The following is a 20,146-nucleotide window of genomic DNA, read 5'->3' as shown; positions in this document are numbered from 1 at the left end:
TATTGGGAGAAAAAAGGTAAATTTATAAACTTTCCACAGTCATTCCTTGCAGTCACACTTCTGAGGCACCAGGAGTGACATGAAGTGCTAGATGCAGCAGTGGGTTTTTTGTATTTGCCTGCTTAGAAAACTGGAAAGAACTTTATCCCACATGTAAGCCTGCAGCAGCTTTACTTGAGTGATCATGACAGAATAAAACAATCCAAACAAGACAGTGGAAAAGGACTTTGAACTGACTTGGGGTTTGCATAACAAGACTCTGCCTTATTTTATGATTATGCCATGGCAACAATGATCCTTTTGCACCACAAGCAAATTTGGCAAAGTTTAGAAAAGGCTACTTTCTTGTACTTTCAATAGGCTAATTGTAACATGGTTTATGTTTTGCTTTACTGTTTTAATTCCCTGATCAAGAAGTAGTATTACACATATGTAGGCCAACAAAGGAACTTAATCCCAACTCCTAGTCTTGCCCCAAATTTAATTTTATTCCTTTTTTATTCCTTTTCTTCACTACAGCTTTCCTGTCTCAGAGCTTCTCTCGTGCATCTTCCACAAGTCCATTTTTGTTCATATTATCCAAATGTCACACTGTACAAAGGAAAATATGGTATATCTGGTTTAGAAATCATTATCAAGCATTTTTTTGTTCCCTAGAGAACTGTTTGCACTAGTTCCTAAAACACAATGCCCATGTTCAGGGTTGCTGACCTAGTTTTGAAAGCCCTTTATGCTTGAGGTTTTAGCTTCTTGAAAGATCCATTCTCCTCCTTTTACAATTTCTTTGCTCCATTGGGGAATAATAATAATTAAAAATAAAAATAATAAAAAAATAATAAAAAAAAAAGTGTATTTCCTCTCATCTGTATATCAATAACAGAAGTACATACACCCACAAAGCAGTAGATTTCTCCTCTGGAAAGACATACAGTATCATATATTCTTAAGCATTTCAGGTCTGGATTCTGTACAAACTTCTCAATCGAATTCATAGAATATGTTTGTTTTATCTGACCAGTGATCAGAAAACTGTGTAGGATGGAGAGCTGACAGAAGGGATAAAGTACGTAAAATTTAAGATGAATAAAATAACTTCTTTTCAGATAATGTATTCTACAAGCTTCAAGCACTGGTTAAATTTCTGTTAAAGTTATAATCAGCTTTGAAACTAGTTAAGCTAAAATGAGAGCATTTGGTAGTCTTTTAATTATTTCAAGTTGATGCAGACTATAATAAAGTAGATGTATTTCAACCCTAGACAATTCTACTTGGAATTTTCATGGATAAATTCACATAATCATGGACATAACAAGCATACCAAAATTGAAGATTCAAGAATAAAATAATTTTCATAACGGGTTTAGAGATGGAAAAAAAAAAAAAAAAAAAAAAAAGAGGGAAGGGAGGATTGTTATAGATAATACCACTGGCTTGCCCTTATTCAAATTCTGCTGCATTTGCCTAAAATGAAACTGTCAGATATTTAAGTCATTATTTTTCCCTGTTTAGCAACACTTCGAAGGCCATAAAATCTGGGGAGGAAGAAAAGGAGGGAGGCAGTGTTTATAGAAAATCAAAATGCAGGTTGTAAGAAAACAGCTGTTATTACTGTTAGAAAGGTATTAATCTTCCTCCAGAGATAAAGTCTCAGGGGAGAGAACAGAGAGTAAATTCATATACATTCATCATCCATACATCAGTGTGAAGACCTCATTCATAATCTCTTTAAAATAGCTGTTCCTTAGCTTTTCCACACCATAATCCACTTCTAGGATCTCAGTTCAGCAATGATTGCTTTAAAAAATACCTTACACCATCAGTCAATTCTTTGTGCTCTGTGTTCAACAGTACCTATCTTCAACTGTTCCTCTCATTTTTATTTTTTTTTCTGATTCAATAATTGCTGTAGCATATCTTAATTTGTTTTAAATCCTTACTGTATATAATACATATGTGTGTGTGTGTTTGTATTTTATAATCCTTCCCTTTCTCCGAATAAAAGATCCCTTTTAAAGGCACACGAAGGTAACTGTCACTTTGCAATTGTTGGAGAGATTTCACTCTTCTGTTGAAACTAGAAGTCTTAATTTGAAGATTTCTTTTAATGGCTCTGGCGTGGTAATTGCCCTACAGATAATACTTGATTGAGCTACGTGTGCTAGTATGCCATAAGAGATCTTCTCAAAATTTCAAACAATTATATCAGTGTTCACTTCCTTTCCACATTCTAGATTTATACCAGGTTGCAATTGCATAAACCTAGTTGCATACTAGGACTTTTAAATCTTTGCTATGATGAAAGGTTTATTTCCCCTTTTTTCATTTGAACAGTATACTACTAAATTTTTGATTTAGAGAGATAGGAGTTGCAACTGCTGGATCTCTCTCAGGAGTAATATTGAAACCTCCTAGAATTGCTCAAGTCAACAATTAGATCAGCATCTTTACAAAAATTTGAGACAACTGAGCTTTTTTGAAACTGTACAATTATGTGAGTAAATAGATTATGTATTCAAACTACTAGTCAATTGAGACAGAAGGTTTTTCATTCACTTTTTTCTTCCCACAAACATGACAAAAGATTTATGGCTAGACTTCTGTTTCAGCTAATTAATGTCTTTACAGTGCTACATGCACATGAAGGGATACCTTAAATGCAACAGATAAAAACTACGAAGAAGTGACAGATAAAATTTGAAAATTAGCAACATTTAAATAGTGCAAGATCTTCTCATCTTAGATAAGCAAAGCAAAACTTCACAAAACTTTCCTTCATCCTTATTTTTGAGAGATCTAAGGAAAAGTACTGAGATAAAACTCAACTACTTATAGAGAGACAGTTATGGTTCACACATTAAAGAGAGTATTAAACCAAGCAGTTTTCTTTCTACCATAAATTCAAAGCTACACATTTGGAAAATTACATGCAAGAAAATAAAACAAAAACATAAAACAAACAAACAAAAGCATAAAAAGATACTGATAGTAGCAGGAATATGATGAAGAATATAATCATATACTACAAACGCTAGATCTTCAAGCTGGTAACAAAACTGCATTGGTTATGGGAGAACAAATCCATCTCTGAGAGAACACATGAAATTGGATGATAGAGATGGCCCTACGGAGCAATGCATGAACTAGTGAACCAGTCTTAAGAGGCAAGCAATGACTCGTGTAAAAGTACTGGTTAGTAGTTTCCAGGGACCTGAGATGCAGACATAACTGCTGTGACCATGACAGGCATTAGGTCCTAACATGAAAATTCATATTAAGATCCCAAAATGTAGCAAATGTAGTGAGCCCAAATTTTAAATTCCAGAATTAATCCCTTATTTTCAAGGAGGAGGGAAAGGGAAACTGAGTTTTCCTCCAGTTAACCTGTCCTCTCCATAAAAATGATACCCACCAATGATGGTGAGCACAGTCAGAAAATGTAGTCTTCACTGTAATATTTACCAGACTTTCTACCTGATGTTCCCTAATGTGTCATTGGGACAATGGCAAGGACTTTTCTCAAGACTAAGTCTCTAAAGCAGTCTTTCACCTGTTTATCTTTAGAAAGGACATGAAAATGGTTTATGACTTACAAGGTTCTATATATCTTAAGCTCCAATTTTTGTCATCCTATGATATTGCTAAAAAAGGGACAGATTTTTCTGCACTGGTCTCCCAAGAAACAGGTAAAAGGTTTCTCAGGGCATGTGTACTTTTGTTTCTTGCAAAGCTTAAATATTCTCCATCTGGAAAAAAATAATGCTATTCACCAATGTGTCCACCTTATTCATATAACAATCACTGTTTTTCTACTTTCATATGAAGTTTGGGAGCTGTGTTTATCTCACATTTATCTGTTTATTTTTTATCTGATTTTATTATCATTATTTCAAGAATTATTTTGATCCTGAATATAAAATCAAGTGGTCCTTCACTCTGTGTGAGACAAAACTCAAAGTCAACTGTAAATACAGGTGAGATCATTTAGGAAGCAAAATCTGTGGGTAGTAGCCAGAACACTGCATTTAACATAACCTTCATATAAGCTAAATCATATGATTATGAATCTTTTCAGAAAACTGAAATTAATTTCAGAACCAACTTCGAAATTCATAGTAGACACATAAAGAAGAGCATAAAATGTACATTAGTACAAAAAGAGCACTCCATTTGCCTTGAGAGTCAGATTAAGTAAAATGGGTCTTAATTGTTAAATTTGAGAATGGTTCAACAGAGAGTATGCAGGAGCTAATCTATTGAGTAACTTAAACCTCTGTGCGTGAGTTTCATAAAGCAAACATTACATCACACAAAGATGTTAAAAACTGTGTTAAAAACTGGCTGGATAGCCGGGCCCAAAGAGTTGTGGTGAATGGAGTCAAATCCAGTTGAAGGCCAGTCCTCTTTAACACCTTTATCAATGATCTGAATGAAGGGATTGAGTGCACCCTTAGTAAGTTTGCAGATGACACCAAGTTAGGTGCGTGTGTCGATCTGCTTGAGGGTAGGAAAGCTCTGCAGGAGGATCTGGATAGGCTGCACTGATGGACTGAGGTCAACTGCATGAAGTTCAACAAGGCCAAGTGCCGGGTCCTCCACCTGGGGCACAATAACCCCAAGCAGAGCTACAGACTGGGAGATGAATGGTTGGAAAGCTGTCTGGTGGAGAAGGACCTGGGAGTATTGGTTGACAGTCGGCTGAATATGAGCCAGCAGTGTGCTCAGGTGGCCAAGAAGGCCAACAGCATCCTGGCTTGCATAAGAAAGTGTGGCCAGCAGGGCTAGGGAAGTGATTGTCCCCCTGTACTCGGCTCTGGTGAGGCCGCACCTTGAGTACTGTGTTCAGTTTTGGGCCCCTTGCTACAAGAAAGACATCGAGGTGCTTGAGCGGGTGCAGAGAAGGGCGACGAAGCTGGTGAGGGGTCTGGAGAACAAGTCCTACGAGGAGCGGCTGAGGGAGCTGGGCTTGTTCAGCCTGGAGAAGAGAAAGCTCGGGGCGACCTTATCATTCTCTATAGGTACATTAAAGGAGGCTGTAGTGAGGTGGGGGTTGGTCTGTTCTCCCGCGTGCCTGGTGACAGGATGAGGGGGAATGGGCTTAAGTTGTGCCAGGGGAGTTTTAGGTTGGATGTTAGGAAAAACTTCTTTACTGAAAGGGTTGTTAGACATTGGAACAGGCTGCCCAGGGAAGTGGTGGAGTCACCATCCCTGGAAGTCTTCAAAAGACGTTTAGATGTAGAGCTTAGGGATATGGTTTAGTGGAAGACTTGTTAGTGTTAGGTCAGAGGTTGGACTCGATGATTTTGGAGGTCTCTTCCAACCTAGACGATTCTGCGAGATTCTGTGTATGTTGATAAATACAGGCAGTAATAAAAATTCAGTTGAATTTTCTTCATTATAGAAGAGCTACAACTGATATATTCTTTTATATACTTTTTTGGTTTGCTGGCATTACTTTTTTAAAGTGATTTCAATCTGTGTAGTCATAGCAAAATCAAATGAGACTGTTCAGTTTCCAGGAATTTTCCTTAAAAACAGTAAGCTGTGAATAATGGTGTTTGCATACGGTGGTGCTAGCAGATACCATGTAATTATACACAAACACCTAAAAGGTAATGTTTATGCAATGTAAAAATGTTACTGGATAAACAGAACCCTCTTCCTACAAAATTATTCATGTCTTTTGTTTTCTTTGAGGGTTGATAGGTAGCGGGGGAGGGAGAAATGCTACTAAAAATTCTGCTGCTTCCTATCTGAATATAATTTTCTCTTAATAAGCCATTCCAAAATTACACTAATTTATCATAAGCAGAAGTCATCCCTGCATGTATATTATTCCAGAGAGCTTGTAATTCCATATATGTCTGGAGAATGTATTTTTGTTCTTGAATTATTAAACATCCTCAACTCTTTGATTGTTGAAAACAGTATCATAAAGGGAAGGAAAGAAGGGGAACAGGCTTTTCTAAAACCAAGAAAACTACTAATTGGCAAAGGAGAATATAAGGTGGTTCAGAATCTTAAACATTAAAAATATTTAGACATAGGATATGGGATTTGAATATTTTATTCTGCTTAATCAAAACTGTATTTTTTCTAGCTATCTAGGGATTTGTTCCTGACATGACAGTCTTGAGCCTGCTGAATGGTACATATGTCCATATATAATAAAAAAAAAAACACATTATATAAATCCAATGCAGAATATGAATACTTAATTTAAAAGTATCACCTACATAATGAGTATCAGTATATAGTAAAATCCCTGATGCTTTTTTTTTTTTTTTTTAAATCAAGGAAATGCAATTTGAACATCATGTCAGAACTAATGACAACACACACATATTATTAGTTTTAAGATCAGTTGCAAGCCTTAAGCAATGCGATTCTACTCAGCTCTCCATTATTCGTTGTGTTTTTTTTTTGTTTTGTTTTGTTTTAATAATCAAGATTAGCTGGCAGCAGACACTATCACTGACATGTTGAAAATAAATCAAATTAGGATAGATTCTTTAATTAATGAATTAATTTTAACTGATTTCAATGTGATATTGTCATGACATCTGCCAACTCGTTGAAGGAATGTTTATTATAAATGTCATGGACACAGAAACGATAAATGAATCATAGTAGTAAATCAAACTACAGTAGGTCTACAATAAAAGACTGGTGTTTGGGAAAGTAACACTGAGAACACTGACAATTTTTTTGTCAGCAACATCTCAAATTAAAAAAATAAAATAAAAATCTAACAAACAACTTTTTAACAAAATCTATAGGCTGCTCCAACTTGAGGAAATGGTCACTAATAGTGGAATAAGTAAAAAATACTTTCACTGAAGTAATGCTGGTTCTTCAACACGTAGCAGTAGTCAATCCTGTAGTAGGTGTACATACATTTTGCATGCATGAATTCTCAAACTTTGTCCATTAGGGCTGTTCATATGCACTGCAAATATTTATGCTTCTTTTTTCGTTGAGTGCATGCAAACTAAGCTGTGAAAAAAAAGATGCTGTGAATTCTGAAGAGAGATGGTAGAGTCAAAGATGTGCCAGACAGCACTCATTATGACCACAGCATCTTTCCTTCTATCATGCAACTAATTTGGAGAATTTGCTGGCCTTACCATACCTAAAATTAAGGTATGGGATTTTGGATATGAGTTTTTCACAACTTTTCAGGATCCAGCTGCCCTGATTGAAAGAAATCAATCTTGGGTCTTGTATTGAATGCGGGGGGTGTCCTGGTAACGGGGGACACTGAGAAGGTGGAGATACTGAATGCTTTCTTTGCTTTGGTCTTTGCTTCAAAGACTCCCCCCCAGGACTCCTGGACGTTGGAGGGAGGAGATAAGAGTCTGGGAAGTGGAGATCTCCCCCCTGGTTGATGAGAGAGTGGTTCAGGAGCATCTGAGTGGGATCAACGCACACAAATCCATGGGTCCCGATGGGATGCATCCATGTGTGCTGAGGGAGGTAGTGGAGGTGATCGCCAAACAGCTCTCTATCATCTTTGAAAGTTCCAGGAGAACAGGAAAGGTGCCTGAAGGTTGGAGGATAGCCAATGTCAATCCGATCTTCAAAAAGGGCAAGAAGGAGAATCCAGGAAACTACAGGCCAGTCAGTCTCACCTCTGTCCCTGGAAAGGTGTTGGAACAGCTTGTTCTGGATGCCATCTCCAAGCAATTGGAAGAAGGTTATGCGAAGTAGTCAGCATGGATTCACCAAGCGGAAATCATGCTCGACCAACCTTGTAGCCTTCTATGAAGGCATCACCAGCTGGGTATATGAGGGGAGAGCAGTGGATGTTATCTACCTTGACTTTAGCAAGGCTTTTGATACTGTCTCCCATGACATCCTGCTAGCAAAGCTGAGAAAGTGTGGGATAGAGGAGTAGAAAGTAAGGTGGGTGGAGAACTGCCTGACTGGCTGAGCTCAGAGGGTGGTGATCAGCAGCGCAGAGTCTGGCTGGAGACCTGTGACTAGCGATGTTCCCCAGGGGTTGGTGCTGGGTCTGGTTTTGTTCAGTATCTTCACTGACATCCTTGATGAGGGAAGAGTGGCCACCTTTAGCGAGTACACCGATGACACAAAGCTGGGAGGAATGGCTGACATGCCAGAAGGCTGTGCCGCCATTCAGCAAGACTGGCTGGAGAGATAGTCAGGAAGAAACCAAATGAGGTTTAACAAGAGCAAGTGTACAGTCCTGCACCTGGGAAGGAACAACCGCATGTATCAGTACAGGCTGGGGCATGACCTGCTAGAGAGGAGCTCTGAGGAGAAGGACCTGGGGGTCCTAATGGACGACAGATTGGCCATGAGCCAGCAGTGTGCCCTCGTGGCCAAGAAGGCCGATGGGATCCTGGTGTGCATTAAAAGGAGCATGGTCAGCAGGTCAAGAGAGGTGATCCTCACCCTCTACTCTGCCCTGGTCAGGCCTCACCTGGAGCACTGTGTCCAGTTCTGGGCTCCTCAGTACAAAAAAGACAGGGATCTTCTGGAAAGTGTCCAACAAAAGGCAACAAAGATGATATGGGCCTGGAGCATCTTCCCTATGAGGAAAGGCTGTGAGACCTGGCCTTGAGAAGAGAAGACTGAGAGGGGATCTTATGAATGTTTACAAGTATCTTAAGTGTGGGAGACAGGGATTTGGCCAACCTCTTTTCAGTGGTTTGTGGGGACAGGACAAGGAGTAATGGCCACAAAATGAAGCACAGGAAGTTCTGCACCAACATGCGCAAGAACTTCTTCATGGTGAGGGTGACGGAGCACTGGAACAGGCTGCCCAGAGAGGTTGTGGAGTCTCCTTCTCTGGAGATATTCAATATACCTGGAGATATTCAATATACTATACCCTAATATACCTGGGCAGCCTGCTCTAGGGAACCTGCTTTGACAGGGGGGTTGGACCCGATGATCTTTCAAGGTCCCTTCCAACCCCTACAATTCTGTGATATCTATATAACAGTTCTGCTGTAACTGCTCAAAGATTATCCATTTTCATGGCTGACTTTATAACTAACAGAAGGATCCTTTTATATCACACTTTGGATGAGAAAGTGCAGAAAAATTGCTGGAGATAGATATCATTTTAACATCAAATTAGGAAGGCAAGGGAGAAGGGTAGATCATGGACCATCCAGAAACAAACAGCCAAACAGGCAGAGCACTGAAACTGTTGCTACCCTTACTCAGTTGTTACAGGAAAAGGGTAGTGCCTGCTCCATTTATTTTATTTTATTTTTTTATATTCTCACACAGAAGAACTAACTACATGTGCATGTCAAATATATGAACAATTTTGAATTTGTAGACAAGGCGTGCACATTGTCAAAAATGACAGTAGCTAGAATAAATGCAGAGATAAGGAAACAATGACATTTATCTGTGAAATACATATGCTACCTTGCTTGGAGGAAAAATGTAGGAAAAAGTATTTTTTTTTTTTTTCTGAAAAAATAAAAAGCCGTAATAGTGAAAGAAAATCACATAACAGTAGACAAGAAACTGGACAAGAATTTCCCATAAAATACATCAAAGAAAAATTGGCTGCTATATTTCTTGTGTATTTATAAAGTTATCTTTAAAGCACACCTTCATTCAGTACAGAATTCACTGCCCATTTATTGTCTTTCCTAATTTTACATTACACAAATGCAATTTACTGTAATGTTATCCTCTAAGAATGGAGATCTTCATGGAATATGTACAAATCTAGGTAAATAACTGAAGATTTGGGGATTTTTGCTTTGTAAGAAAATTTTCAATTCTTTCATCCCTATCTTTGAGTATTCTGCTATCTTCTTCTGCTATACTCTAGACTTTGAAGGGTTATTTGAAAATCTTAGTTTCCCCATCACTTTTCACTAACAAGAGGCTATTTTTTCATCTGATATCCCAGAAAGCCCTTGGCTCTTGTAAAATCTCCATACAAACCCATATTGCCTTTGAATAATGGCATCATTACGTAAGATTATTTATTCAGCAATGAATTTGGAGATCAAGAATACAGTCTTATGATCATGATGATTAATAAAATTGTAAAGGGGTAAATGTAATTTGTACTTGAACAAATATTACCTTGCCTGCACTATTTGATGAGCCCTGTTAATAAGATATAAAGCAGCCAATTTTCCCAGACTGGCTTTAAGTGAAAGGTAGCCTTTCCTCCACTTTTGTAAATTTGTGTCTCTAATCTTTCCCTCTACTTTTCTACATTTCATGAAATAAATGTATGGCTAGAATTGGGGGGGGGGGGGGGGGGGGGAGGGGAAGGGCCTATCCTGAAAGGCATTTCTACCATAAGACCACACTAATCAGTGGGATGAATTAACATGGATTCTTAAAATAGGCAATAGCTAAGGAAAAGAATTACAAATGTTTGATCAAATCATATTGCTCATAGCACTTTATAAAGGCATATTCATATGCGTAACCATGAAAAGTTTATACTTTTACATTACAATCTAGGAAAGAAACAACACAGTTTTTCATTATTATTTTGTAGATTTATTCTGTTGGCAATGCATTTTGAAAGAGTTAACTAGCTGACAGCTATTACATCAAAATTTGCATTTGGCCTATAAAAAATGAAAAATATCCCTTACCTCTTTGCATGCATAGCTTTTGTGAATGCACTGAATTCTATTGCATAAGGACTGATGGTTTTCAGGATTCCATTTGTGTCCTAAATTGCTAAAAATCAGTCTTAATTTCAAAAATGCTACTTCATACCATTTAAATCCTTTTGTATATCCACAAACTGGAAACCTTTATAGATTTTTTGTTGTTCTAGGCTATGCACACACTTTTCTGAAATGTAATTTGTCCTCCACCCAAAACAGATGAGTACAGACCAACATGTGAGACCTCCTTAAACTACAAGAGATTTCATTCATGTTATTTCAACTGCCCCAGTATAGATTAAAACTAAACCTCAAATTCAGTATTATTTACTGAGAAGAAAAATTTTATCTGAACCAAAATTCCAGATTTACAAAGAAAAAGATGCCTACTTTAACTTTTAGTTTCTGCAAATATGTCTACAATTTGCAGTTCAGGTTTAACATCAGATTATAATTACAGTTCAACTTCAAATCATTTGTTCACAAGCCATACAAAGAGCCATTCTGAAGGTTTTATTTATGACATAGCTAAAGAACTCTTCTTTTTGAGCTACTCTCAGGACTTCAGGAAAGAAATTTAATTTATGACTCCAAAATCCCTCCAAATCACAGTATCACAGTATCACAGAATGGTTTAGGTTGGAAGGGACCTCTGTAGGTCATCTGGTCCAACCCCCCTGCGCAAGCAGGAACTCCTAGAGCAGGCTGCCAAGGACCATGTCCAGACGGCTTTTGAACATCTCCAAAGAGGGAGGCTCCACAGCCTCCCTGGGCAACCTGTGCCAGGGCTCTGTCACTTGCACAGTAGAGAAGTGCTTCTTGATGTTTAGATGGAACCTCCTGTGTTCCAGAGGCTCATTGCCTCTTTTCCTGGCACCATGGAAAAGAGCCTGGCTCCATCTTCTTTGCACCCTTCCTTCAGGTATTTATAGACATTGATAAAATCCCCCCGAGCCTCCTCCTCTCCAGGTTGAAAAATGAAGAAAATCAAAGTCAGAATTGTAATTGCAACTCTTCCTTAAGTTGTCAGACAGCATTATTTGTATTGTTGAACTTGGTAGTGTTTTTTTGTTGTTGTTATTGTTGTTGTTTGTTTGCTTTTTAGGAAAGATGTCTTCCTTTTTTCCTTCCATCCACAAGTTCCTCCATTCCCAACTCCATTGCCAGTACCTTCTATGCAATTCTCGTAGTCTGCACTTATACTGCAGCCTTGCTACTTATTGTGTCACTAACCTCCTCTGTGCCTGGAGCATCAACAGTTCATCAATCCCCACCTCCCTCTCCTCTTGAGAGAAGGCTCCAGGCTGACTCAGAAGAAAGCAGTCAGAACAAGTCAAACAGGCAGCCTGCCTCCTACCTATGGCCATCGGTGCCCCTTTCAGCGTAATATACCATACAACACCTTGGCAGAATTAAATAAACAAAACATAATCCCAACCACACTCACCAGCCTTTCATGCAGGTTTGTGTCAGGCCTTCCCAGCATTCATCAGTCAGAGAAATTAGTGTTATTTCAGAATTCTATTTTACAAGTCGGAAAGAGTATGCTGAGTAACAATCCAACAGAAATATCCAGACTTCCCTGTTCTTCACTGCTAACTACAAAGGAGGAATCTGAATTATCTCATTGGGTTGGGCATCTCTATTAAACATCTTGCAGGGCACATCCAAAAGTTCTTTTCAAATGACTATGAAGCTAATCACTATAGTCTGCATTTCACTGCAATCTGTTGCCTTAATCAGTTTCTTCTCCTAAAAATGCTTAAATATTATTTTAAGCACCTGGGTCTCAGTTATTCCATCTGGTTCAACACATTCATTTGTGTGTGAAAACAAAGTTACATCTAAATCACCTAAAAGATTGTATGATGCTATATTCTAGGTGAAGAACCAAAGCTTACATAAAGTGCCCGGCTTCTGCAAGAAATGTCATTCAAAGCCAAGGAATTTACTTTAAAAGCATCATGGTACATGGAATGAACAGCTCAACATTGGTAAAAAACATGTTCCTTCTTCTTTCAGCACGTGAGACTAATATAGATTTTGCAAAAAATATTTTTAGAGCTTTTAAATAGGATAGTTTGTACTGGAAGATGTCATATTTGAGCTTGTTTGTCATCATGGCAACAAAACCCAGAAGAAAAAAAGAAGATATACAATAAAACTTCCTATTGTAGGGGAGAAGATTGTTGCTGTTATTCTTGGGTGTGCTTACGTTCAGTGCTGTTAAGCCGTCATGTGAAGAAGCCAGTCTGCAGTCTTAATGTTTTTAGTTATTTATCTACAAATCATGAAAAAGCTTTGTTATCAGAAAAGCTGAAAAGAGAACAAATCTCCCTCAAATATGTTCCTAAATACTCCGTGAGTTGTAAACCCAAGGCAGGTGGTCCTATATATAAAAGGATAGAGATCAAGTAGCTCTGAAGCACAGCTGGATCAAAGCTCCCTCTTCACATCTTTCCTTCCAGGTAACATCCCAAAGGCAAAACCATTCATGGACTTCAGCACGATGAACACCACAGAAAAGTGTTCAAACCAGCCCTTTTTCCATCAAATAAAATCTGTAAAAATCTTGTGTAATTTCTGAGAATTGTTAAATTATTTCAGTTTAGTAATAGGGGTGCTACAGCATATATCACTGATATGCCTTTGGCTTAGACTTAACTTCAGACGAGAGGACATATAGTAAAAGCAATAATTCCAGAAAATACAAGGCCCTGCAGGAAAGACAACCCAGGCCATTCACAAAACCTGATACCGTGTCCATACAATACTAGCCATACAGTTTGCAGTGCTAAGTTTCCACATTACATTGGAAGTATTCTATCATTTAGTCATTATGTGTATTTTTTCCTCTGTTCCAAGGGATCCATGAGATCTGCTCATCAATTTATTCTATCTGATTGTTTAGGAATGGAACCTTTACCATATATCCTGCATGTAATTACAACGCTTAGGAATGTGCTCATTTTAATTGGTATAGTCTTAACACTAAAAATAAAACTAGAGTAAATTTCAAAAAAGTTTTCTCTTATTTTATTTAATTTACTCTTCCAGGACTGGCATTTTATACTTCTAGATATGCATGGATTTATCTTTATGTAGGCTAGAAATATTATTTTCTGTATTTAAGTATCATAGTTCTACTTGCATGTTGAGTATCTTATACTTAAATATTGAATCCCATTCTTCTATGGTTTTCCTTAGTTCCATGATAGATTTTGAAAACTTTGACACGCACAATAAAATCCTATCCACATATAGCAAATTTATGTTTGACTACAGTTGTACAATGATGCCACTATAGGCAACTTTACAGGTTACATATCTGCAATAGATTTGGGTAAGCAATGAAACCTAAGAACTGACTGGTAATACCTTTGTAGGGGAACTTCTACGCCACATGGACCAGTTGACAGAGCATTTTTTCACAGATATTTAACCTCTGAGCAAGCCAAATATTCACTATAAGAACAATCACCATGTCTGACTAACAGAAAAATTCCCTCATTCTTTCCATGAAAGGCAGCTGTTGTCTTTCATAAGAGAGGCAGCAGCTGCAGCTGGAAAGATTCTTCATAGCCTGAAGAACTGAAGATGATAGCCTGATATTGTTTCTCTACTTCATTTGCACCTCTCCCAGCAGGTGTTAGCTCCTTTTCATTTCTAACTTCAGAGATTCCATACAATTCCTGGCAGTCAGACCCAAGCATGCTCACAAACAAGTTCTCTTTACTGACCTTCAGAAATTCATTTTTTTTTTCCCCAACTGTCCTTTCTGCCAATCCCCAGTCCCCAAACTTACAAAATCTGTAACTTTGTGTTATGAAAAACAAAAAATAGCGTGCATGTAAAAAGAACAGAAAAGCTCTATAATTCTTCTCCCTGTTTTCATAAAAAATGCAATACTGCAAACACATAATACAAAGGAATGAGCTCTGCATTGCCAAGTTATTATATATTTTCTTGTTAAATCTACTCACAATGGCAGTCTGATGTGAAAGAAGTGAGATAAGAATAAGTTTGGTTTGTATTTATTATTTTTAATGTTATATATAATATTGAAGCTTGCTATAAATGGCAAAACAAACTATATTATTCACAGTATAATTACTATACTTTTCTGTGTACATACAAATATGATTGGGACAAACCTAAATCAATAAACCTGTGCTGAACTTCCTGATATCCTTTTGTGCAAAGAAACCATAGAAAAATACTCTTCACAAAAGATACTAGAACATAGTGTATCACCTCAGCTTGGCCACTGCTTGTCCACAAAGAACATCTTCAATTCCCATGTTACTTATTTAGAAAAGGCTGGGTTTGTTGCATTTTTGGAAGACTTATTCCAGAATTGTTGACACAACTAAAATTCCCAACCACTTGACAATTCTGTCAATAGAAAGAAGATATTTTATATTTTTCTGTGCATATATTTATTGCCATATATTAGATAAACTACATTTCTGAGATTAACCTTGGGTACTAAATGCTAACATCTGTATCATACAATGGCAAATAACACTGCAAAATACCTTGGAGTTTATTTAGATATTCTACTTCCCTGGAATTTATACAATTTCCTCATATAATTTCTTCTTTATCATTTAAGATTCCTGGTTAACACACAAAATACAACTGAGCTTTGTGGGTAGCATGGTTTTTAGACTGACTGATTTTAAGTACTCATTCCTCTACTAAGTCACTTCAGTTACAGAGCAAATTTATCTCTTTTCAAAGCAACCCACTATTAAAATAAACAACAACAACAAACAGACCAAATAGCTACATATGCTTTGCAAAGATTTTCCTTACTTAAGGTGACTGCATTTCACAAGAGAAACTTACTATGCAAAAAGAGACACATGGCTGTCAAACCACCAGCATCACGAGTGCCGCACTAATATTCTTACAGGTTATAGAGATAATCAAAAGATTGTAGCAATTTGTAAAATGCATAACAAGTGACTTTCTCAATCAGTCCATCTTTCAGCTGCTATTGCTTCTTCTCTAGACATACTATTACATTTATACATTGGGAGCCTGAGGATTTTTTACAGTTGGAAGTTCATTTACCCCTGAACTAATTACATAATTGGATGCAAAAGTGAATTGTATACCTGAAGTATATTGACATGTTTTTCGGAGAATAGAGCTATTTTCAGTTGCTTTTGTTCAATACAAGTCATAAAGAAAAATGTTTCATTCTCTTAGGATATGGTAAAGCTAACTGAAGAGCTAGTCTTTTCTGAACACTGTTTTGTGGCTTCCCTCTCACCTCCCCCTCAAAAAGTAAGCTTTATCCCAGAGCAGTAATCTGGGATCCTTCAACCTTTTTTTAATCACAGTTCTTACTCTGTCCTTTGTGACTGTCATACCATGACTCACACAAGGTCAGCAGTATTATGTTTTTTTTACCTAAACTGTGTGTACCTTCATCTATTTACAAGGCTTCACAGTGCTTAAACCTATTGCTATTATGAAACTGCAGCTTTGGTGAAAAATTATGAATATGATAAAGCTCATCACAGTGCCAGTTCAGCAATAAATTATGTTTCTTTTCTTTGGGGACTTCCTTGTAAAAACAATAGCTCTGGGTATTGCTCCTACTGAAGAGTTCATCATATTCTTGTCTTTGATTTCTTGTTTTCCATCTTTTGTTATCTACACAAGACAAAGCAGATTTTTATTCTAACAGATTTATCTGTTTTGTCAGAAAGGTTGATTCACTTGAGGCAAAAACAGGCAAAGTTTGTCTTTTTCCACTGTAGAAGCCTGCTGAAGTCAAGGTCTGAAGCAGATTTATTTATCTATTTTGTAGAGCTTCTACAAGTCCTGTTTTCTGAGTGCATAAATTCAGGTTTCAAACTGTACTGTTGCATTTATTTGGAAAAAATAAATAAATAAAAAAATATATTTATATATATATATACCTTCAAAAAATTCTAAGTGACTCAACAATTAAATTTCACGTATGGTCTAGAGAGAAAAGTGCGGGCATATTTAATTAACAAGATGTTTAGTAAATTTTCTGAATTAAATTTTAAAAGAACTTTACTGCCCCAGTCTAGGCCAAAGCAATCAAAAGGAGTCTGATACCAAAGACATTACTGTTTCCTCTTCCCAGCGAAACAGCTTCACTGTGCTCATTTATATAGGCTTAACACTCAGTGAAACAGGGAAAGATTTCAAACTTTAGACTCAGAACCAGACCATTACTGGCAGGCTAAATCATTTAAAGACAGATCATAAACCCTTTACATATATTGATGAGAAGGAGTCCTAGCTTGTTAAATATTTAATATCTTAAAGAATTAAATGAATGGGAGAAAAAACGGGAAAAAAAATAGGAAAGGTAAGGGGAAGGATGAGGTTAGAAGAAAAACATTGAAGAACAGAGATGATGTCATTTATGCAAAGCAAGAATGTAAGTGAGACAAAAGTAATGAGATTAAAATATTGTATTTCACCAGAATTCAGCATAGTATCATAAATCAAAGAATGAAGCAGAATTGTAAATTAAGCATATTGAAAAGATTCATGCAGAATGCAAAGTTTTCTCATACTCTTAAACAAATAAAATTTTCATACATTTATATAAAGCACAAATAAAAATAAAGGGATATAAGAGCTCAAAACCCAATTATTATGTCTTTGCATCAGAATTGCTATTTCATCAGTTTCATAAAGGCAAATGGTATCCAAATGCAGACAGCACTTTGATTTAACTGAGTATGACATGAAGAGATTTCTCATTCTAGGTGATCTCAAGTGTCTTTTGAGTATCAGACTTTGCTTTTAATTAATCTTGGAAAATTAAAATATATAATGTCAGAACTATACATGACTATACAGTGTTTAAAAGATTTATTAATTTATTGATCCACACTATACATACACCTCTGTTTTCAAACTAAAGAATCCTTAAACTTTTATGTGAAAACCAGTTCATTTCTCTGACAATGTCTATTGCCTAATCTTTCCCTTTCTAATTGCACTTTTTTTTCCATAATGCTGTAGAGTGAGTAGAGCTCAGCCTCTTCCCTATGTCAGATCAGAGCCAGCTCCAGCCGGCTCCAAAAGGGACCCACTGCTAGCCAGAGCCGAATCAGGGAGCAAGGCTGCTTGGGAAACTGGGACAGCAGATTTAAAGAAAACGTGCTGGGATTTAAAGAAAAGAGCAGCTGGGAGAGCAAGGAGTGAGAACCTTCCCTGCAGACCCCAAGACCAGTGCAGGAGGTGCGCTCCAGGCAGGCAGCAGCAGTTCCCCTGCGGCCTGTGGAGAGGCCCCTGGTGGAGCAGGCTGTCCCCCTGCAGCCCATGGAGGAGCCCCCGGTGGAGCAGGTGGATGTGGCCTGAGGAGGCTGCGGCCCATGGAGAGCCCCCGCAGGAGCAGGCCCCGGAGCTGCAGCTTGTGGAGAGGAGCCCACGCAGGAGCACGGGATCTGGGGGGAGCTGCCGCCTGTGGGGGACCCAGGTTGGAGCAGTTTGCTCCTGGGGGATGGACCTTGTGGTATGGACCTGTGTTTGGAGCAGTTCTTGAAGAGTTGCTCCTGTGAGAAGCCCACACAGGATCAGTTCACAAAGGACGACATTCCATAGGAGGGACATCACGTGGAGCGGGAGCAGGAGCAGAGGGTGTGAAACCGTCACAGGTGCAAACAGAAACTGGTTTTGATTTGTCATCCAACACTGCCATTAATATTCATAATACTCTATTTCCATTTTTCATCACTGCTAACTGTGAAAAAAATGATTTTGGACTACAGTCTATGGTGGTTTCTCTATTTCTTTTGTAAGTAATAAAAGCCATCAACATGTGTGCAAAGTTGGACATTTTTTTTTATCTGTGAACTTTGAAATGAAGTTAATAAAACTGAATTTCACCTCTTATTTCATTTACCCATATCACCTCTTTCTGTAAGATTGTTTCAACTCTAAATTTCAGATCATTTATGAATATGTTCAACTTCAAAATTTCCTTTGCAACACACAGATCTTCATCTCTTGTGGAAAGGGGGCCACATGTTATTACCATCTTTATCACCTATCTATAGTTATATATCATGTTATTAATTTAAAAAAAGCTACAGCGAAATATGCTGTCTTGTGGAAAAGGGGTTGACATAGGATAAGAGAAAACTACAAGGCTTGTTGAGTGAAACTAATTGAAAAAAATCATATACCTATTATTAAACAGTATTATCCATATCTAACTGACTTCCAATGGCAATATCAGATTTGCGATTCACAATTTGCTGACTCCTCCCAAACAGAGTATTACACATTTGGTCAAAGAGGGTATTCTTCACTAAAATTTCTATTTATCCTGTGCAGTATCAGTATTTATCCTGTATCAGTCTTACCAAGTACAATCTACTATCACTGTTCTATTAATATTCACAATTTTGTTCTAAAATCTTCTTAAATTCACATGAGATCTTTTTCAGTTAGAATTATCTCTCTGCTCTGAAAATGTTTTGAGACTCGTTGTGGTAAACAATGACCAAAGAGATGTATCAACTCCATGGTCGTAAATGCCTTTCTGCACCATGGTCACGCTTTTCTGTCTACGATGTGTTTGAGAAACCTCTATTTTTAGCTTTTATGCCTCTAACAACATACTCTTCAGTGTGCCCCATACCACCCCCGACATAATTATACATCTTTTGGAAGTTTGTGTCTCTCTTATTTCTTTTGTTTAGACATGACACCTACATTTTGAAGGGTATCTATTTTGTTACATTCCTCCTAAGAATACATTTTGCTGTCCCAGAATAGCTCTCTAATTAAGTATTTTGTGCTTTTGAAAAAAATTTACCTTTTCATCACATAGTTAGGTAACATTTACTCACGCTGTTTGGAGTTTATTAAAAAGTGCCTGTGTTTTTATTTGCATAGCTTCCATGTACTTCCATAAGCATTTGTAACAGCTGACATACTCTTGATCAATAACAATCCTTCCCTCTTCTTACATTTGCACAGATTTTAAATCCATTAGAAAAGAAGCAGCATAAGTATACAGTTTACCTTTTTCCCCTTTTACAGTATCACTCCTGTACAACCTTCTCTGACATTCTTATGTAACTTGTACAATTCTAGCATCGCATAAGGTTGAATGGCGCAGAACTATTCCCAAATCACGAAAGAGTCTGTGGTTACTACAGGAGAAAATCCAAACCCCAAAGACACAAGATGTTAGGAAGAACTTCTTCACTGAAAGGGTTGTGAGGCATTGGAACAGGCTGCCCAGGGAAGTGGTGGAGTCACCATCCCTGGAAGTCTTCAAAAGACGTTTAGATGTAGAGCTTAGGGAAATGGTTTAGTGGGGACTGTTAGCGTTAGGTCACAGGTTGGACTCAATGATCTTGAGGTCTCTTCCAACCTAGAAAATTCTGTGATTCTGTAACATAAACCTAGTTCCTGAATAAGTCATTTCTACTACCAGGTCTGTAAAATCAGAAGCCAGCATCTGCTTTTTCTTTTCACTTTTTTTTGGTTTCTTATTCAGATCCTGAATG

General features: G+C 37.5%; 1 long non-coding RNA gene across 1 annotated transcript in view; it reads left to right on the top strand.

Annotated features, from left to right (window-relative positions):
* Positions 1 to 20,146, top strand: part of LOC311432904 — a 587,624-nt gene that overhangs the window by 223,386 nt on the left and 344,092 nt on the right. The window lies entirely within an intron of this gene.

This window comes from Aythya ferina (genome assembly GCF_964211825.1).
Source record: "Aythya ferina genome assembly, chromosome: 2".
Taxonomy (NCBI): Eukaryota; Metazoa; Chordata; class Aves; order Anseriformes; family Anatidae; genus Aythya; species Aythya ferina.
This window is presented reverse-complemented; position numbering and strand designations above follow the sequence as displayed.